Below are 6000 nucleotides of genomic sequence, written 5' to 3' on the forward strand. Positions count from 1 at the left end.
AAAACGGCTCAAGATTGATAAAGAAGAAGAAACTGGCTCAGGAGAGATGTTACTTCTACTGCTTCCTCTTTCATCCTTATTCACGGATTAGAACTAAAAATTAATAAAAGGAAGAGGCGGTAATTCCACTTTTGAATAATAGATGGTGGAATAAACGTGTCGTACCATATGTGAACCGTCTGAAAAAAATTCCATCTGCTACTGTCTAAACAGACGAATGTAATTTCTTTCGGTGGCAATATAGAAACGGATTAAAATAGTTTTAGTCTGGCAACCGTCCAAAAACGTTGATAGTTAAGTTACATAAAAAGGCGTTATTCGTATAGGTTAGGCTTAAAAAAAGTACACGTGCTTTTGGTTTTTAAGGATACCTAGACGTGCCATAATCAATGCATGTGTCCAAATGCAACTTATTTATATCTTAGGCACTAGTTACGTTTGTATTTGATGTGCAGTAATCTTGCGAAAGAGCATTAAACGTAAGTACGCTATATTTGTTTTTGTAATTTTGCACGTGTTTTTTTTTGAGAATTTTGGAGCATGTGTTCCCCAAGTTAGCTAACTTCAAATGATATGTCTAATGTCTTCGTTTAAATGAAGTAGACAGAATCACAAATTATGTTATTGTTGGATACATGAACATCTAATAAATGTCGTTCTACGCATTTAATCAAAATTTATCGTAGGGAACCGAAGTTTCATTGCCAATTCATTTTTGAATCGCTAATTTTAGCAAATTTTACATAAATACGATCCTGTAAAGAGAACCACTTGTAAAACTTTGATATAAATGAATGCATTAGCAATCTGTACCTATTATAAGGTTTCCATTTCAAAACGAATCGCCAATTATAATTTGTAACTATAAAAGAAAATCGAAAATTGCAATAGCAAGCCCCTTTAGATAGCTAGTTTAATGGAAGGATTATCTTAGGCATCCTTACATTAAAATTATAATAGTCAAATAACATTGCGCTTTCGAAAATAAAAAATAACACGCATTTGACACAGATTTTGCTGGAAGAGCTTGAAAGGTATGGCACTGGGGGTTAAACGATTTTACTCATACCTGCACTTGACTTTAAACGAAACAAAAATTTGTTCCACAAATCAAGTTACTGAAAGTGATTCTGTGAAATTATTAGGTACTGTGAACTGTGAACTCTCAGCATATAATATGTTCTAGTCTTTTAGTGAAATCCGTCATTTCAAGAAAGTGAAACGCTGACAATTTAACGTGTGGGGTAGTTTCCCTTCTCCCTCTAGATCGATAAGGGATACCATTAAACGATCTCGAAGGGGAAGTGAACGCAATCGATTAGCCCTAGAAAGTGCACCGTGCCACAGTTTCACAAAATTACTAGGCGTTTCGTGAAACGGCGGATTTCACTAAAAGACTACGACATATTTATCAAAATGCACCTTTTTTTCCGTCCTATTATTGGTGGTAATTAAGAATAGGTAAGTTTCACACATCTTTCATTTTTTATAATTGTTAGTTAATATTTTATAGTGATTTCGAACGCTTGTACAAATTTAGCAATCCCTAGGCCAATTTACTACTTTCGTATCACTTTTTATACATAAAATCTCGCCTCGGCTAGTCACCCTAATGTTGAAACTTAATATCATACGTGACCATCCAAAGGAGCCGCTTTCTTGCGGCTCTTTCAGTTCTTTTTTTGCCTACCATATGGATACATTTGATATTAAGGAGTATCATTGAATCCTGATTCCAGGATTATCTGGTAAAAGGTCGAATTGCCGATACAGGAGTTTTGAGTAGGTAATATGGAACTCGACATGTCTTGTTCAAAGTTATAAGGGAAAATTTATTGAGTACTCAGGGAGGTGGAAACCCAGAGGTTTTTTACTTCCTCTGCCACCTTTGGTGTCAGACTCTGAGGGGTTGTGAAGCACTTCATGTGTAGGAATAACGAATTTAATGTATGCTATTATTTTTTTAATCCACAGGTTTTTAAAACCTGCACGAGAAATACAGGTTTGGATATGTGCGTGTAGTTGCTATGCAACTGTGAAAATTTATACTTCACTAGTTCGGAACCCTTAATAAAGTTTGAATCAGATTAGATTTTTAGACAACCGTCACTATCAGTATTTGGGTTTGGAACGTAAAATATAACAACGCGAATTCCGGTAGTCACCGTTAAAAAAGAAATAGATTTAAAGTAAATAATTTCTAACGTGTCCGTTTTGCACACGTAGCCAAAATACGGATTATGATATATAATACCATCAGTGGTCGAAGTATTGTCAAATATTTTTGAGGTGCTGGACGAATGCTAGTTACTATTATAGTATGAGTGGAGCAGCACCTCAAAAATAATCTACAAATACTTCGACTACGAATGGTATTCGAATGACTATTCAATGAATCAAAAGAAAAAGTAAGCGTAATGTACATTTTAACCCCGAAGCTCATGCCATTATTTCCATGACGATAAGAAACGTCAAAATACAACAGAAGTTGCTTTTGATTTTGCTATTGATTCTATTGGAACTTTTGTGCTTCAAGCTAATTCGTTACGAGTGATCAAATTAAAAGATGTGGTGATAAGTCGGTTGTCGAAATTGATTAGCAAACTAAGAAGAATGTTCCGGTTAATACGAAAAAATTTTGCGACATTTCACTGGTTGAAGTTTGATAAATGTCATTGAATAATCGCTGAATTTACCACACGAGCAATTATCTGCACAAGTGCATCAAAATTACCGATAATTTTTTTGAAAGCATGTTGTCTAAAAACTGCATGAGTTTATTTTCATATTTTGGCGAAAGACACTAAGGCCGGACCTGGAGGTCCTACAAGACTGCTAGACAGTGGTCTGAAAAGGGGACTCGGGAAGAGCTCTCGCGGTCTAGTAAGCTCCGAATGAGGTATGAAAGTCCTATAAACCCCTACGAAGATTGACTAATCAATTAGTCAGATTGACTAATCAATTAGTCAAATATTGCGACGTAGTTTATCAGTTGACGACAAGGACAATTATTTCCATGCCCTTAATTTCGATGCTACGGTACTAACAGTAACAAAATACTTCCCACTTTCCATATCATTAGCGATATTATTTTATTTACATAAATATTATCCTATTTACTTAATTGATAAATCTCTCAAATGTCACTTGAAGAGCGAGTGACGATTACCTGATTTGCGTTTTGGTATGCACGCAATTTTATCGATGTTGTAATAACATCAAATGCGACTTCTAATTGCGCCGCTAATTACCGCGAATGGCGCAATTGTTATTAGTTATTACCTGACCACGTGGCTGCCTGTTTATTTTATCTAAGTAGTTCATTACGTATTTGCATATTTGTATTGAACGGGGTACGATTAATTGATTGAACAACACAAAAACCCAAATGTATTTAAGGCCTTAACTATAAGGATTCATTTTTGGTCCCTCTAGTGCCGTCAGGGGGTGAAATAATGAAATTTCTGTAGCGTTTAGCAATAGTGATTATATTCAGCACCGGAGGTGAATAAATCAAAATCCACACAGGAGTTGAGATCAGTTTTCAATTTCCCGAATGACAAAAGTAGCTACTGTCCGTCTGCCCGTCCCTCAATTACTTTTCACTGCAGAAGACTGCTGACATTTCCCATCTCTCATACTAGATCAAAAAGTTACAGATAAAATGAGCCTTTAATCATTTTTAATTACACGTGCTACTTGTTTAAGTTTCTCCCATACCTTTACAGCAACTACCAGTTTTTTGAATGGAAAATAACAGTCCCGACTTTCAAGTGCATAATTTCTTACCCAGATTTCCATTAAAATCGTAATTGGGAAGCTCGAATTATGGCACAGAAGGTCGACTTCCGCCGTTCATTATCAGACTTCCTTTGATAATAAGAGCACTATCCGTCGACGTTTGCTTGTCACTACAGGGTGACAAGTAAATTTAAGACCGGTTCGAAATTAAAAGCAACTCTTCTACGAGTACAGCTGATTTATATCAGCAAGTGCGTATCACATCATTACTAAATCGAACGCGGTGAACAACGTGCTTGGATTTTTCAGTGCGTTTTATTGGCAATAAGTGCGTGTCACACTTTTTGGAGTACCCACTGCCTTTACGTGAGTATTGATGCAAATGCTAATTGGCCAATTAATTGAAGCTTGCATACAAATCTCTTGTACTGATTAATGCGTTTTTAATCGTTTTATGATTGAACTTCACCCATGCAGTTTTTGCTATGAACCGCCTCAAGATACGAGCTGCAAAATTATTCAGGTTTCGCCAGGGTTACACTTTAATAGGGCGCAATCTTGGTAGAAAAGTGGAGCAAGTGCATTTCTCCAAAGTCAGCAAAAATGCATCAATATATAACCTTGATTTGAATAGGAATTAGTAAATAGTAATAAATACACGTTTAAGCGATATTCATTGTTGCCATTTAAACGGATTTAAAAGCATATATATTTTGCGATTACGATAATCCGCCTCCCATATATCGTTTGATTGTAATAACATACGGCTACATCTACATTGATTTTTAATGCACCAAAGATTTACCCTTCCTCTCCTCATAATTGTACCCACTTTTATCCCAATTTCGGCAATTTCTCTTAAATTTTGCACCATGATCATATAGCTTCTCGATATCGATGGGCCAAATTTGTTTGAAACCCTTTTACTGGGTTTGGTCAGATTTTCATCAAATTTAAAACCTATATAGGTAGTATAACGTTAACATGTAAAAGACTAACGGAAAAAATTAAGGGAGATCTACGTAAGGGTCATTTTTATAATGTCTTGGTTTTATGGTAGTGGCAAAACCATACCCGGTTAATATTTAAATTTAAAAATAAGTAAAACGCAGTAATAAGTATCCGGGAAGACTACCCTTAAAATCGTATTAAAAATTTGTAGCGAGAAAATAAAAGCCATTTTGAAAAGATGTATACCAGGGGTCCAAGAAATGACCAGCAGGAGGATTTGGGATACCGTAAAAGTTAGAAATCCGTATTTTATCTTAATTTTGCGAAACCTAATCCTATTTCTTTATTTCTCTTGAAGTAATTTCAAAGAAAATAATAACGAAATCACGATGTTTCGTATTTTTTTGAATATCTCGAGAAGTAAGCATAAGTTTCTAATTGCCATTTTATTAACCCCTTAGTTCTAACACTTTTTTGCCTTTAAATCGGATTTGTAACTTGTACGGTTTCTGAGTTCCCTATCCTGTTCATTTATTATTACTTACTAGTTCGAAAAAAAACTGCAGCGTATTCTTGCAAATGAGTTATCGACGCTAGTTTATTGGAAGGTGGCGTAACAAGTATTTTCAATTTCATAAAAATAATATATACGCCCTTTCACGATATTTTTCATTGTTCTCCAAACGTTTAACAATTTTAAAATGATTTTGAGGTTGTAATGGTTTTTACCAATTTTGAATTTAAATATTATACCGGGTAACTTCTGCAACAAGTAAGTTTTTATAAAATGATTCTTTTTTAGATCTCCCTTAAGCTTTTCAGTTCGCCTTTTAAATTTCAATTTAATCCATCCACACAACATCGCAACAAAACTAAAAAAATTATGTAAAAAAGTGTTCCATATAAAGTTGGCCCACCTAGGGCCACAAATTGATCACGAATTGACGAATACGCAGATCTCCACGACAATCACTTTGCTTCGAAAGTAAAACAACTAGGCACCCGATATTTAAATTTATGAGTGGTGATACATTTGATCAGTAATAATTACCCAGAAATAGATTTCGCATAGTTAACATGTGAAAGTGGCAAGAAAATTCTCGTACAGTGCTCGTCTGGCGGTAAAACTCGCCAACGAAAGCTCACCTCTCAATAATCGCTCCAAGAAAAATGAAAATCGGGAAATCATGTTTTAAGAGAAATTACTACCTAAGAACGTTCGTAGTCTGTTTTGTGTTTCCCGCTGCATTGCATTATATTTCCTTCTGGAGGAGGTGAGTTAAATAAAGTGCAACAGGTAAGCATTAC

This window comes from Photinus pyralis, unplaced genomic scaffold (assembly GCF_008802855.1).
Source record: "Photinus pyralis isolate 1611_PpyrPB1 unplaced genomic scaffold, Ppyr1.3 Ppyr1.4_LG6, whole genome shotgun sequence".
Taxonomy (NCBI): Eukaryota; Metazoa; Arthropoda; class Insecta; order Coleoptera; family Lampyridae; genus Photinus; species Photinus pyralis.